The 17,017-nt window shown below is 38.3% G+C and overlaps 1 protein-coding gene and 1 non-coding gene across 3 annotated transcripts in view; one reads left to right on the top strand and one right to left on the bottom strand.

Moving 5' to 3' along the window:
* EIF2B3 (eukaryotic translation initiation factor 2B subunit gamma) overlaps nt 1–17,017 on the bottom strand; it is a 163,833-nt gene that overhangs the window by 122,879 nt on the left and 23,937 nt on the right. The gene's annotated exons all lie outside the window — the stretch shown is intronic.
* Nucleotides 15,215–15,321, top strand: LOC133089208 (U6 spliceosomal RNA). The gene has a single exon (XR_009700593.1). It is a non-coding gene; the product is annotated as a U6 spliceosomal RNA (small nuclear RNA).

The following is a 17,017-nucleotide window of genomic DNA, read 5'->3' as shown; positions in this document are numbered from 1 at the left end:
GAGGATATACTGAGGCCCTCCCAGGCAACCACAGCCTACCAAAGCAGTCATAAGAAGGAAAGTTACCACTTAAAAAAGTCTTCAAGCAAGTTGGGGCCAAGTTCTCAGATCTTCCCCTGACCAAAGGGTACTCATTTTTTTCAAGCAGATAGAAATCTGCCAAAAACAAATCCTTGGGCAAAATGAAAGGTTCCAGGAAAGAATGACAGATTTGTAATTTGATAAAGACATCAAGCACTCAACTGAAAACAACTTGCACCTAGCTTTTTGAACACCTAAAAATAGCACATATGCTCAATCTTTCTAAGAAGCTGTCTCTCCAATGGGGATTTCATCAGCATAGTTTGTTCTCTGTTGTAGCATGTTAGCTGTTTCATAAGACATGTGACAATAGTTTTTTTTCTACATCAAAGGACTTAAATAACTAAACCTCTAACTAATGTGTTGGTATCATTATCCCTACTTTCTTCATTGTGAAACTCAGGCAGGGGGTAAATGAGGTCTGCCTGACGCCAAAGAAAGATTCCTGTCTAGATTTGATAGAAAATTATCAGCTCCACAATCCCTAAGTTAAGAGAAGCCATGAGACCTGCAATATAACATAAGTGCTTTAAACACAGGCTACAGAACTCCATTATAGATTTAGTCTGCTGAGGCCTCTTAAATATACTTCACTAACCTGTTCTCAAAACGTGTATCTAAGGAATACACTGTTTCTAAAGCACAAAAATGGCACCATTGGCCACTTACTTCAGACAATCAGAGGAGCAACTAATGTAAGTCAGGCTCAATGTCCAAGGAGTCAGCCAGCTTTGCTTTATGTGCTGATCACAGATTGCATCCTTACTTCCTGCACAAGAGATAGAGATCTTCTTGCTCAAGAAGAGACAGGTTTCTTGCTCATATGGTCTAGACAGGATAGAAAGTCTCCCTACAACACTCGATCTCCCTCCACTTAGAGAAAGATATCATCGAGCAAAAGCAGTACTCTTGGAAGACAAGGACACAACATAGTTCCTTGAGTCTTGTTAGGAGATTTGCTAATTTTTAAATGTTTTACACAAAAATATTTATTTAAGAGTTCTAGGGCTTCCCTGGTGGCGCAGTGGTTAGGAATCTGCCTGCCAATGCAGGGGACACGGGTTTGAGCCCTGGTCTGGGAAGATCCCACATGCCGCGGAGCAACTAAGCCCGTGCGCCACAACTACTGATCCTGCACTCTAGGGCCCATGTGCCACAATTACTGAAGCCCAGGCGCCTAGAGCCGGTGCTCTGCAACAAGAGAAGCCACCCCAATGAGAAGCCTGTGCACCGCAACAAAGAGTAGCCCCCGCTCGCCACAACTAGAGAAAGCCCACGCGCAGCAACGAAGACCCAATGCAAAAAAAAAAAATATATATATATATATAAAGAGTTCTACATACACTAAGAACCACTGAATTGCACACTTTGAAAGAGTTCTATATACAAAAATAACTACCAACCGCACAGACCCAAAAAGAAGAGGAAAATATAATTTTGAAAAATACCAGACCAACTAAACCTGTTCTAAAGCCAAGAGTCTAGAGTTAGAGTAGACTATAAGGACTACTGATACTTGTCTTTTGGAGGCAACATGATTGAGTGAAAAAAGCATAGGCATTTGAAATTCATAAATGCATCTCAAAATCCAGGACTGGGTTCTAGCTCTCACTCAGCACCTAACCAGGTGTGGGATTTGGGGCAGGTTATTTAAGCTCTCTGAGTATCAGGTTTCTCAACTGCAAAATAGAGTAATACCATCTACCTTTCAAGGTGGCTGTGGGGATCAGAAACCCAGGCCAGACACGCACAGTAAATATGAAAGATCTCCCTTGCAATCTTCAGAGCAAACGTTCTAGGTAGCTCCAAGGAAAATAAAATTTACATCCTCATATTTAGCTAATAAATTAACTCCCTACTTTAGAGTAGTCTCTAAGAACAGAAGCTAAGGTTCTGAAGTAAATTAACTAATTTCTCAAATGTACTCATTTATAAAGCTTTAGCCAATTTAATTATCCTCAAAAGTGCTCAACTGGCTACAGATAGAGATCTTGTGTGAATAATCAGCTGTTACTGCAAAGCAGGGCACTGTTGCTTTTCGATTTCATTTTTCATCTGCTTTTCTGTTCTCTCCCATTATTGTTCAACTTTTTAAAAAATGATAAAATTAACCTTAAATGGATATAATTCAGGCTGCCACCCAGAAAGACAAAAGAATACCAATTAAGTTATTTAATTGGCATGTTTTCTTTAGTATATTTCACAAAAAAAAATATAGACTTGGGTATAAGTTTTAAAGATATATGCTTAACACTGGGTGAGGCCTTCAGATCACACAATTTGGAGCTAAAAATACCCCCATATCTCAGTTTTGTAGTAATTCTTCAACAAAATCTACCAACATTTTCATGTTTTTTTCTGGAGCTATTCTACCTCCTTCACACAAGTAATATCTATCCCTCCTCATCACCTCACCATCACAAATTCCTATTCTTCCCACAATACTCAATTAGAAAGTGATATTCATGAAGCATTCCCTCTTCAATAAGCAGATCCAAGTAGTGTTTCCTGATACTCCTCTAGAGGGCGCATAGTACTCTTCTAACTCTTTACCATGTCCCTAACCCACACCACTACTGCACTCTTGAATAAAAATTCAATTTCCACTGAGATAAGTGCCATCTGACTGTACCTAGCAGACATGATCCTATTAATCCCTTGATTACTCAATGCACTTACCGAGACTTTGGCACCTAATGCACAGTCTTTCTTTCCACCTGAACTTTAGACAAGTTATTCAACCTTGTTGCCCCAAAGCAACGTACAGATTCAATGCCATCTCTGTCAAAGATCCAATGGCATTTTTTACAGAGATAGAAAAAAATCCTAAAATTCATATGGAACCACAAAAGACCCCTAATAGCTAAAATGTACTTTTCCTGAATCATTTTTTTCTTCTTATGTTTTTTTCAATATCTTGTAATAACCCATAATGGAAAAGAATCTTAAGAATATGTGTATATATATATATTTTTTTCTATCTCTGTAAAAAATGCCATTGGATCTTTGACAGAGATGGCATTGAATCTGTACGTTGCTTTGGGTAGTGTGGACATTTTAACAATATTAATTTTTCTAATCCATAAACATGGGATATCTTTCCAAACAACAACAAAAAAGGAGGGATAAAGATAGCATCTACCTCAGAGTGTAGTTGGAAGATTAAATGAAATAATGCATATAGAGTGTTTAGCACAGAGACTTCTGGTGTTGGAAAACTGGTGGACTAGGAACCCAAAAATGGTTATAAACACCTAAGAATTTTGGATAAGACAATAACAAAAAATTACTCCAAATGTATTCAAACTTACGAGAAAGAATAGGAAAATACCAAGTGCCAGGACTGAAGAAGGAAATGAAAACTAATTTGAAACCTTGGCTGCCCTAGCTGGGGTTTTAAAGTGTTACATTGGGCCAAAAGATGTAGCTTGAAGCTGGTATGAAACCTGGGAGTTTGAACTGAGACCCTGCACAAATGGGACCTCAGTGAAAGGGTACACTCTGGAGAAAAAAAAAAAATCTACCTATAGCACAGGTAGTCATCAAAGACGTTTGTCTGTTTGGTCTTGGAACAAAAAATTCTGAGAGAATATTATTTCTAACCTAGAATTCTGTACAAAGATAAGTTATTATTCAAGAGTAAGGATGGAATAAAACATTTTCAAACATGCGAGTTCTCAAAATATTTAACTTGTAGGCTCTCTTTAAAAAGCCAATAAGGACTGGGTTCCTTTGAAATGAGGGAGTAAACCAAGAAAGAGGAAAACGTGAGATCTAGGAACCAGGGCATCCAATACAGGAGAGAGAAGGGAATTCACAGAATGATGGTGAAGAGAAGTCCCAGGATGACAGATCTGCCGCAGGCTAGAGAGCAACCAGTAGAAATCTGAAGAGAGAATGGATGGCTTCCAGGAGGGTTGTCTTAAAGGAAAAAAAAAAGTGATTGACAGAATACCTGATGTGTTTAAACATATTGATACATTTATGTTCCTTTTAAAGGATCTGAGGATGAATGAGCAATAGAAACAGAAAACTAAGCAACTTTAAAAGTGAGGCAATTAATAACTAAGAAAAACAAAACATTGTATTTTTTTAAAAAAAGTAGGAGCTTGGAAGAGTTGATAGAACTTTTCTTCTATATCTTGATTGTGGTGGTAGTTATACCACCACAGTACATTTATCAAAACTCAGTATACGGACTTCCCTGGTGGTGCAGTGGTTAAGAATCCGCCTGCCGGGGCTTCCCTGATGGCGCAGTGGTTGAGAATCTGCCTGCCAATGCAGGGGACACGGGTTCGAGCCCTGGTCTGGGAAGATCCCACATGCCGCGAAGCAACTGGGCCCGTGAGCCACAACTACGGAGCCTGCACGTCTGGAGCCTGTGCTCCGCAACAAGAGAGGCCGCGATAGTGAGAGGCCCGCACACCGCGATGAAGAGTGGTCCCCACTCGCCGCAACTAGAGAAAGCCCTCGCACAGAAACGAAGACCCAACACAGCAATCAATCAATCAATCAATCAATCAATCAATCAATTAAAAAAAAAAAGAAGAATCTGCCTGCCAATACAGACACGGGCTCGAGCCCTGGTCTGGGAAGATCCCCCATGCCGCAGAGCAATTAAGCCCGTGCACCACAACTACTGAGCCTGCGCTCTAGAGCCTGCGAGCCACAACTACTGAGCCCTCATGCCACAACTACTGAAGCCTGCGCGCCTAGAGCCTGTGTTCCGCAACAAGAGAAGCCACCACAATGAGAAGCCCGCACACCACAATGAAGAGTAGCCCCTGCTCACCGCAACTAGAGTGAACCCACGTGCAGCAATGAAGACCCAACGCAGCCAAAAATAAATAAATAAAATAAATAAATTTATTAAAAACAAACAAAAAAACAAACAAAACAACTCAGTATACTACACGCACACTACCATATATAAGATAGATAACCAACAGGGACCTACAGTGTAGCGCAGGGAACTCTACTTGGTGTTCTGTGATATCCTATATGGGGGGTGGGGGAGTCTGAAGGGGAAAGGATATATGTGTGTGTGTGACTGGGTCACTTTGCTGTACACCTGAAGGTAACACAACATTATGGATCAACTATACTCCAATAAAATTTTTAAAAAATTTAAAAAAAAATCAGTATACCAAAAAGGGTGAATTTTATGTATGTAACTTATACCTCCATAAACCTGATTTAAAAAAAAATCAAACTGTACAATTTAAAATGGGTGTATTTTATTGTATACAAATTATAACTCAATAAAGTTGATTTTTTAAAAAGGGAAATACAATACTCGTACACTATAAGGCTCAGCTATAAATAAGCCCTCATAATTGATTTAATAAAAATTATGATGCTACTATATTTGGGAGATTAGGAAAGGGGGAGCTTGCCTATGTACATGGAGAGGGGCAGACAAAGTGTTAAATGAGTCAAATCCTTACTTTCCGTACTAGAAATTCAATAGATATTAACTAAAAATTAAAGAAAAGGACTTCCCTGGTGGCGCAGTGGTTAAGAATCTGCCTGCCAATGCAGGGGACACGGGTTCGAGCCCTGGTCTGGGAAGATTCCACATGCCGTGGAGCAACTAAGCCCATGCGCCACAATTACTAAGCCTGCTCTCCAGAGCCCGCGTGCCACAACTACTGAGCCCGTATGCTGCAACTACTGAAGCCTGCATGCCTAGAGCCTGTGCTCCGCAACGAGAGAAGCCAACGCAATGAGAAGCCCTCACACTGCAACAAAGAGTAGCCCCCACTAGCCGCAACTAGAGAAAGCCCGTGCGCAGCAAGGAAGATCCAACACAGCCAAAAAAAATAATAATAATAATTAATTAAATATTTTTAAAAATAAAATTAAAGAAAATAGTAGTATAAATATGATACTTAAAAATATTGAGGACATTATCAGAAGGAAAAAAAGAAGAGTTGAAAGCAGTTGCTTCTGAAGAGCAAAAATAAGGAATGAGGAATGATAGTGCAGGAGACCCTTGCCCTTCACTCTAAGTCTTGTAGAACTATTTGATTCTTTAAGTTATATATATATTATTTACATATACAGTATATATACTAATAAAAAGAGCATGAAAACACAATCTGGGAACAAATCTAACAAAAGATAAATAAGATTTTTATGAAGGATATTACAAAACTTTGAGATATACTTAAAAAGACTGAAATAAACAGAGAGATTCTAAGTGAATAAGAGCCTGAAATGTGAGAAGCAAGACTAAACTTTTACATGAGATTATAAGAAAATATCTTTAAGACCTTAAAATAGGGAAGAATTTCTAAAGCAAGGCACAGAAATCACAAACCATAAAAGAAAAACTGAAAAATCAATTACAGTAAAATTTAAAAGCTTCTATTTTTCCTACAGCCCAGATTGTAGTCCATAAACATCATGTTCCACAAAAAGAAACCAGGGCTCTTTTTTTTTTAACCACTTTTTTGAGGTATGACTGACATCATAATCAAAATCAAGGTTTTTTAAAGAAATGCCTGATTTCAGATCTGAATATAATGAAATATGAAGTATACATATGAAGTATTACTGCCAAAAAACTTGAAACTGAATCTAATCAACAGTTAGAGCCAAACTCCAGTTTACAAGAAAATACTGAAAAAGAGAAACAAGTTAGCCAGTGTCAACTGCAATATTATTTACAATTGCCAAGATATGGAACAACCTGTGTCCATTGACAGATGAATGGATAAAGAAAATGTGGTATATGAATACAATAGAATATTATTCAGCCATAAAAAAGAGTGAAATCTTGCCATGTGCAATAACATGGATGGACCTCAAAGGCATTATGCTAAGTGAAATAAGTCAAACAGAGAAAGACAAACACTATATGATCTCACTTATACACGGAATCTTAAAACAACAACAACAAAGCCAAGCTCACAGATACAGAGAACAGACTAGTAGATATCAGAGGTAGGGGGTGGGAGGTAGGTGAAATAAAGCAAAGGGAGTCAAAAGGTACACACTTCTAGTTATAAAATAAGTAAGTCATGGAGGTGCAATGTACAGCATGGTGACTAGTTAATGATACTGTACTGCACATTTTTTAAAGTTGCTAAGAGAGTAGATCTTAAAAGTTCTCATCACAAGGAGAAAAAATTCTGTAACTACATATGGTGATGAATGTTAGCTAGACTTACTGTGGTGATCATTTCACAATACATACAAATATCAAATCATTATAACTGTATACCTGAAACTAATATTGCATGTCAATTATACCTCAATAAAAAAATAAAACAAAATACCGATCAAAAATAAGTTAAATGACATCAGTAGAAAGCAGACATACCCGAGATGTGGGAGACTCTATAGGACAAATACTTGTTTTATTTGATAAGTCAATGGCATAAGAAAAAAAAGGAGGTGGAGGGGAGACTGTTCTAGATTAAAAGAGACTAAAAAGACATAACCAAATATAACGTGTGGACCTTTAAAAACAGTACCATTGCAATAACAACACTAGAAAGCATCTACTAATAAATTCAACAAAAGATGTGTAAGACATTTTTATAGGAAATTATTAAACTTTATTTAAAAACACAAAAATAGCCTTAATAAAGAGAGACATATTATGTTCGAGGAATAGAAAGACTCAGTATTAAAAAATGCCAACTCTCCCAAATTAATCTGAAAATCACTGTAATTCCAATCAAACACTAAGATAAGATTTTTCACGGCTGATACTAAAATTCATATGTCAAAGGTGAAGAGTGGCCAAGACAACTTTAAAGAAAAATTATAATAAGGTGAGGTAGAGGGGAGTCATCCTACTAGACAGAATTTCTATAAAGCTATGGTAATTAAAACAATAGGATATCGGTGAAGGAAAAGACAACTAGACTAGTGGAACAGAACAGAAAGCTTAGAAATAGTCCCATGTATATGTGGAGCTTGGTATAAATCGGGGAAGAAAAGATTATTCAATAAATTGTGCTGGGATAACCAACTCTTCATTTGGGAAAAAGATAAAATAGATATCTATTTCACATCATATGCAACTATAAATACTAATTTAAAAATCCAAATATGAAAAGCAAAATTGTAAAGTTTTAGATGGCAGGAGTCTATCTTTAATACTTTAAGTAAGACACAAAAAGCACCAACCATAAAGGAAAAGATTGATCTAGGTCACCACAAAAAAAAACTAAGACTTCTGTATGACAAAAGATACTATAAACAAAGAGAAAAGAGGGGTAACACTGGGGGGAAAGCTGCAACCCATATAATCAGCAAAGGATTAGTATACAGAGCGTAGAGAGTATATACTACAAATTAGCAAGAAAAAGACAAACAACCCAAACAAAAAGTGGGCAAATGATATGAACAGGAAATTCACTGAAAAGGAAAAGAGCCAATATACTTAGCAAAAAATTCTCAAGTAATCAAGAAAATGCAAAACTAAACCAACAGTGAGGGGAATTCCCTGGTGGTCCAGTGGTTAGCACTCGGTGCTCTCACTGCCAGGGGCCTGGGTTCAATCCCTGGTTGGGGAAGTAAGATCCCACAAGCCGCGTATCATGGCCAAAAAACAAAAATGAAAACAAACAAACAAAAAAAGCCCAACACTGAGGTACCATTTCACACCCATCATATCACTGAAAACGTAAAAGTCTTAGAACATCAGTTGTTAGTGAAGACAGGGAGAAATCAGAACTCTTCATTTATACGACTGGCGGGAATGTAGACTAGTATGACTACTTTGGAGAACAATTTGCCAGTATCTAGTAAACTTGGAGATGCACATAACTTACAACCCACACATCACTTCAGGTGTCTACCTTCACAACAAGAGCACAAATAAACCGGTGCAAGGATGTTCATTGTAGCACTATACATAGTGAAAGAAATGAAAGCAAACTAGCTATCCCACAGAAGAGGAATGAATGTATAAACTCTCACCCAGGACTCAGATCCAATCTGGAGGGACTGGCTCTGGGAGGAAAGTTTGTGCCAAGATCATGCCAGAAAGAAAAGAAGGAAGGGCTTTGTCCTTTAAGTCCTTAGCCAAATCTCATTCTTCCTAGCCTCAGTTTTCTCCTCTCTCCAGTGGGTACAAATGCTGACCTTGCCCATATCCTTGATCAATCCAAACATGTCTTCTCCTCCATACCTAGACACCTGAGCAATGGTGAAAGGGGAAAAAAAAAAAAAAAAGGAAATCCCCCCAACAATTGTGCTAACTGAAGTAACTATAAATTTATATTCTTCAACATCAGCTACACCCCTGATGTTGCCTAGACCTCCTTCTCAGTGTCTCTGGTCAGCTCTCTCCCGTTTTCCAGTGGTAATTCTAAAGCTTCATTACTCACAAGTCCCAATCCCATCACCTTCTCTTTCTACATTCTCAACAGACAACTTTGTCTCCTACTTCATCAAAAATATAGAGGTCTCAGGAGGGAATTATTTTAATTCCTGCTCTCCTTCCTGATCTGCATTTGAGCCTTTTCTTCCCTCCTGTCCTCTCATTTCAGTGGAAGATGTAAGCCTTCTTCCTGCCCAAAACTGTACCTTAATTCCTTCTTGTCTCCTTGGGAACCTTATCCATCATTTATCTCCTTTCTTCTGTACTTCTCCACTGTCTCTTTTGCTCTCTTATAAAAATGTTCAAGTTGCTTCCATCCTAAACTAAAACACCCTCAAAGTATAAGAAACTAATAACAGTGGCTAATAAGGAGAACTGGATGGCTGGTAGATACGGAAGAAAGGAAAACATTTCTCCATAAACCTTTTTATATTTTTTAATTTTTGAACCACATGTATGTATTAGTTATTATTTATCTATTATTTTAAAACATCCATGATCATGAGTGTCTCTCTTTCACAGGGTCCTCTTCTTCTACCTGTCTATTAAGTATTGGTGTTTCCTAAGGCCCTCTGGACTCTGTCTTTTATTTACTCTACTTATTCTTGTGGGAAAGATGGTTCACATCCATAGCTTCAGCTATCACTTATAAGCTGATGACTCTTAGACCTGTATCTCTAGCTCAGATCGTCTTCCTGAACTCTACATAAATTTATCAACTACCTGCTAGATATCCTACTTGAATCTAATTCTTAACAGGTCTGAAGCCAAACTCTTATTTTTTTATCCATCAATCCATTCACTCATTCATTCAGTCAGTCATCATTCATTCATCCATTCAAAAATATTTAAATTTTGACCAGTAATAAGTGCCAAATTCTGTGCTGGGCACTGTGGATTCTACAGTGAAGGTAAATTTCCAACCACCTAGATCCTTATGGCCTTTAATATTTAAAGTGGCTGGTTTAATCCTTTACTATCCTTCAGTTTCTCTCATCTGAAACAAGAAAATTGTTCCCTTGGACTCTAATTCTATCCCAACCTATCAAGAGATAGGAAGAGAGGGAAACAGATAACTAACAGGAATTACAATACAGTTTTATATAAAAAGTTATATAATAAGGATAAACACAGGGGTGCTTAGGGAACAATTAGATGGGGCAATTAATTTAAACTTGGAGGCTAAGGAAGGCTTCAGAGGCAATCAAAGTTTTAGCCAAATCCTGAAAGATGAGTAAGACATCTCTTGTGACCCATCTCGCATTCTGTGGGTCCATCTTTTTATTCCAGACATTTCTCTTGCCATCAGCTATGTAACCTGACAGCATTTCACTTCATGCACCAGTCATCTCTCATTTTCTGTCCTGAGATTTCCAGCAACCACCATGTGGGATACTTGTGGGAACCCACTCAGCCATTCTGGCACACATACAAACCTTAAAGTGTGAGGAAATTTATACCCACGGGGCAACCTTTGACCAATGGGTAAAGGAAGCTAGTGAATAAATACTCCTCTTTTCCAAGTCTTGGGCAATTACTCTAAGGTACATTCCACATGGCCCCTGAGAAGGTCTCCAGAGCTAAGCTTCAGTTGCCCACAGTGGTAACCAAGTCCATAACACACACTTAGATTGCCATTCCCTTTTTCCCTATATCACTCTTTCCAAATCCCACTCCTGTTCCTTAGAATCACTTCTCAAAATAAACTACCCATATACATACCTTTATCTCAGGCTCTGCTTTTGGGAGGAAATCCAGGTTAAGGAAGATCAGGAATTAGTTATTTAGGTATGGATAGAGGGAACTGAACATGTTCCAGGTGGATGTACAAGTATCCAAATTGGTGGAATTGCAAAGGCAGAGTGTATTTAGTAAGCTAAATGTAGTTACTCATCATATTACCCCTATAAATTTATTCATTGTCCTGCAGTCTCTAACTTTGTGAATGTCACCACCATCCATCCAGTTGCTCTTGCTAGAAACCTGGAAGTCACACTTGACCACTCCTTCTTTTCCTCCCACATCCAGTTAATTAGCCTTAAAGGTCTCCTAAATATTCTCCAATTTGTTCCCTTCTCTCTATTACCACTGCCATTGACTTGGTTTGGTCCTTCCTCATTTCTTACCAGGCTACTGCAAGAGCCTTCCAGGGTCTCTCTAGCTCCCCTCAGTCATGCAGTAATAGTTCTAAAATATCAACCTGTTAATGATCCTTCAAAGTATCCCTACAGGATAAAGTATACATTCTATTCTTACATTTATCCCAGACTATATGGCACAGTATGGTAGTTAAGAGCATGGGCTTTGAAGTAAATGACTAAGGTTCAATCACTAACTCTTCCATTAAACTCTCCTAAGACAGTCCCCTTATCTATTCTCAGTAAGGTCTGAAGGGGCTGGTGTAGTCCTGGCCCTATGAATTCTCGAAATTAACGAACCACCAATACTCACTTTCAACATGAAGTCTTGCACTGAGGAGAAATCACTGGGAAAAGAATCCAAACTGGGCAGCACAGGGATAATCAGTGCAAAGGAAAGAAAAAGGCCAGATAAAATGAAGATAATGAAGCAGAGGAGAAAGATCTCAAAAGAGGGGGCTCTAGAGCTATGAAGCTAGAAAAGCTATGCTGACAGCCTTCCCTTCTAAAAATTTAGGAAAACTAATTTCAGGTTAAAATTAGTAATAGAAAAGGATTACAGTCAAATCTTATACAAGGTTATTGTTGAAAAATATAATAATAAAAATTAGAATAACATCTCTACCATAAAAGCAGATGTCAGAAAGACATGCTCAAAAGACAGATTAAATTCATAGCCTAAGATTTCAAAATTATCTAAAATAAGAAAATGATAGAAAATGTCAAAGAACAACATAAATCTGAATTAGAATAGTTAGAAATGAAATGACAGAACTCAAGAATGAATTAAAAATAAAATTAAAAAATCATTTCAGAAATAACAGCTAAACTAGGAAGAACACAAGAATGAATAAAACACAACTCTTAATGCCTTAAGGCAGGGGTCCTGGTCCATGGCCGGTTAGGAACCAGGCTGCACAGCAGGAGGTGAGCAGCAGGCGGGCAAGCGAGCGAGCGAAGCTTCACCTGTATTTATAGCTGCTCCCCATTGCTTGCATTACCGCCTGAGTGCCACCTCCTGTCAGATCAGCAGCGGCATTAGATTCTCACAGGAGCATAAACCCTACTGTGAACTGTGCATGCGAGGTATCTAGGTTGCGCGCTCCTTATGAGAATCTAATGCCTGATGATCTGAGGTGGAACTGAAGTGGTGATGCTAACGCTAGGGAGCACTGGGGAGCAGCTGCAAATACAGATTATCATTAGCAGAGAGGTTTGACTGCCCAGAGACCATAATAAGTCAACTGCTTGCAGACTCATATCAAAACCCTACCAGTTGAACCTAGTTGCAGGGCAGGAATAAAGAGGCAGACATAGAAAATGGACTTGAGGACATGGGGTGGGAGGGCGAAGCTGGGGCGAAGTGAGAGCAGCATCAACATATATACACTACCGAATGTAAAACAGTTGGCTGGTGGGAAGCAGCAGCATAGCACAGGGAGATCAGCTCGGTGCTTTGTGATGACCTAGAGGGGTGGGATAGGGAGGATGGGAGGGAGGCTCAAGAGGGAGGGGATATGGGGACATGTGCATGCACATGGCTGATTCACTTTGTTGTGCAACAGAAACTAACACAGTATTGTGAAGCAACTATACTCCAATAAAGATCTATTAAAAAAATAGATAAATAACAAGGTCCTACTGTATAGCACAGGGAATTATATTCAATATCCTGTAATAAACTATAATGGAAAAGAAAAGGAAAAAAAAAAAACCCTATCAGTTAGTGGCAAGTGAAAACAAGCTCAGGGCTCCCATGATTCTGCATTATGGTGAGCTGTATAATTATTTCATTGTATATCACAATGGAATAATAATAATAGAAATAAAGTGCACAATAAATGTAATGCGCTTGAATCATCCTGAAACCACATCCCCCACCCCCCCACCCCCCCACCCCTGGTCCATGGAAAAACTGTCTTCCACGAAACTGGTGCCAAAAAGATTGGGGACCGCTGCCTTGAGGGAAACAGAATGTAAAAAAGGAAGAAAATCCTAAAAAAAAAATTTGTTTTTTAAGATAAAAAGGATTTGAGGCAAAGTAGCAGAAAGAGAAGATAAGCAACAAAGACCCAGCATACACATAAGAGTCCCAAAGACTAAAACCAAAGCAATGTAACAGAACGAATGCCTAAAACTGTAATTCTAAAAAACTTCTCTGAAGTAATAAAAAAGGCAGAAACTTCACAGGGAAAGGACATACTACATATCTAGAAAATATGATTCAGAACATCAACCGGACATATTATGTAGTAAAACCACAAGATTTTAAAGAAAAATAAAAACTCCTTTGGGAGCCTAGACAAAAGGACCAATTCACTCATAAGGGAAAGAAAAGCACATTTTCACTTGGATTGTTTTGACAGCAACACTTTACAATAGAAGATAATGAAAGAATTCGTTTAAGATATTTAAGGAAAAAATGTGAGTCAAGGATATTATATCCCCATAAATTGGCTTATGAATACAAAGGCTGCAGATAATCTGTTGAGCACTGATATCATGACCACTTCTTAAGGAATCTACTAGTAATAAGCTTCAGACAGCCAAATGACCAGAGAGACAAGGACTAGGGACTGGTGGTAATGATCATTAACAGCTGCTAACACCAAAAAAAGACAATCAGAAAATGATTTGCCTCAAGATAGAAGACACCACCTACAAAAGCATCTTGCCAAAAAAATTCAAACTGGAATTTAATTTAGCCTCTAGGTCCAACTACCAAGTTATAGAAAATACAGAGAGAGGAGTACTTTTTAAATGACACCACAGGGCTTCCCTGGTGGCGCAGTGGTTAAGAATCCACCCGCCAATGCAGGGGACACAGGTTTGAGCCCTGGTCCGGGAAGATCCCACATGCCTCGGAGCAGCTAACCCCGTGCGCCACGACTACTGAGCCCACATGCCACAACTACTGAAGCCCACGCGCCTAGAGCCCGTGCTCTGCAACAAGAGAAGCCACCGCAATGAGAAGCCCGTGCACCGCAACGAAGAGCCGCCCCCACTCGCTGCAGCTAGAGAAAGCCCGTGCGCAGCAATAAAGACCCAACGCAGCCAAAAATAAATAAATAAGTAAATAAATGTATTAAAAAAAAAAAAAGACGACACCACAGGGTCACAATCAGCAAAATGCAGACTGTGGGAAACTCTACAAGAAAAATACCCAGTTCCTTCAACATATAAATTATAAGGGGGGGGAAAAAAAAGAGAGATGGAGGTGAAATCTATATATTAAAAGAGATATTTTAATCAATTATAATGTGTAGTCCTTATTTGCTTCCTGATTTTAATAAACACACTAAAAAGATTTAAAAATTCTATTTATGAGGCAACTAGAAACTCATATACTGATTGGATACTTGATGATACTAATGAATTATTTGTTTTTTTAGGTGGTATAATGGCATTATACTTTTATTTTTATTTTTTAAAAAGCCCTCATATAGCAATGTTCTGAAATATTTACAGATGAAATAACATGATGTCTGAGATTTCCTTCAAAAGAACATGAGAGGTAGCAAGTTGGGTGGGAATACAGATGAAATAAGATTTGCCATGGGTTGATAACTGTTGAAGCTGGGTGACAGATACATAGGCAATGTTCCATGTACTTTTGTACATGTTTGAAATTTTCCATAATAAAAAGTTTAAAAAAGTGCTTGCTTCGGCAGCACATATACTGAAATTGGAACGAAACAGAGAAGATTAGTACGGCCCCTGCACAAGGATGACACGTAAATTCATGAAGCATTCCATATTAAAAAAAAAAAAGTTTAAAAAAATAACTGGTCCACAATTGGTATTTAATAAATAACAATTTCAATCATTATTATTAGTTGACTGAACAAATATTTGCCAAATGAATGAGTTCAGACATAGGTAAGACTGAATCATTCATCAGCAAATATGAAACACAATTATGAAGAAAATATAAAATCTAAGAACTTTTATATTATCAGCACCAGTTATAAGAATGGAGCTCACTCACCCAGGGCCTGGGAGAATGAATGAGCCAATAATCTCTCTTGATAAGTCAGGGAAAGAGGTTTGGGCAGCTGAAACAAAAAGTGAAAAGCCAGTAAATCAGCAAAATTGTGGGATGAGATAAGGCAAAATGAAGTAGAAAACAGTGCCAGAAGAATAAAACCAAATGAAATATGTTGAAAAAACATAACATAGCAGATATGATGTCCAGCTCCAATATTCTATAAGTACACATGACAGAAGTTTCCACATACAAGTAGGACTGCAATACATTTAGCAAATACAAGGCAAATGACAAAGATGATAAATTAAAATGATAAAACATATTTTAAACAAAGAAGCCAAATAAAGCTAATATACTACTGTGGTCTTTCTCTGAGCAAAGCAGAAGCCACATGGGATAACCTCACAGTAATATTTGGGGAACTCAATCTGGAGGAAGTGGGTAAAGATAAAAGAACCAAAAGCAAATAAACTCAAAACTCTCAAAGGGAATATTCTTATCTTACCTAAAATCTTATTGAAAAAGAGTCTCCAAATGTTTAGGAAGCTGCTTTGTGGGCACAGGGGAAGAGAAATAAATGCTCAAAGGAGCACTGCTTTTAAACCATGGCACAGCCTGTGGGTACAAGTTTCTCCCTTAAGGAGGTACCTGTCATCCCTCAGCAAACACTAACAAACTGCCTCCGAAGGCTGTCTCACTTTTTTAACTGTTTATACGTACTTCCATTGTGCTTCCTACAAGCTCATGTTGATCCCAATCAGACGGTTCTGAATTTTCGCTCACGTTTTACTTTGTTCTTAATGGCTATTCAGGCGTCTATTTATGTTCCTCCACAGGTTAGCTCTGCTGCCTTCTATTCCAGGTTGGAATACAAGCTGATGTGAAGCCAGGATTTCAGGTGCCATTGGTATAGGAGAAACCAAGTGGAGACAGCAAAGAGAGCACTTGCTAGCCAAAGTCACAGCTTGAGAAGAAAGCTCAGAGGTAGGACTGTATATAAAGGATGCAGTGTAAATGATGTGAAAACAAAGGGGTAAGGGAGGAATAGAAATTAGACTGTGCAGAATGACTTAATGAGGATTCTGATCCTAGGTATAAGGAGAAGCCCTAAAATAAGAAGTGATCAAAACCACAAGAAGAGGTAGTGACTTGGGAGTAAAATGTCCTTTTGGCAGTTACTTTACCCTTCATCTCATGCCCTCTCCTATTTATTAATAGTTGCCCCCATTATTTCTCAAGCCTCTAAGAGTTATAGGAACTTATTTGTATGAAACTCCCAGGATCTCCAGTTCTAGGCTAGGGCAAAAATAACATTTCTAAGATTTATAGATTAGGGAGCAGAGAGTTTAGTTTATACCTCCATACTAAATTGTTAGACAGTAACTAAAACAGCTCCTGGGAAGACCACTAAACACCCTTAGCTTCTTGGTAAACCTGGCGTCTACCCCTGTGAAAGAACAGAGTTCTCAT

This window comes from Eubalaena glacialis, chromosome 3 (genome assembly GCF_028564815.1).
Source record: "Eubalaena glacialis isolate mEubGla1 chromosome 3, mEubGla1.1.hap2.+ XY, whole genome shotgun sequence".
NCBI lineage: Eukaryota > Metazoa > Chordata > Mammalia > Artiodactyla > Balaenidae > Eubalaena > Eubalaena glacialis.
Note: the sequence above shows the minus strand (reverse complement) of the source record. Positions and strands in the feature narration are given on the sequence as shown.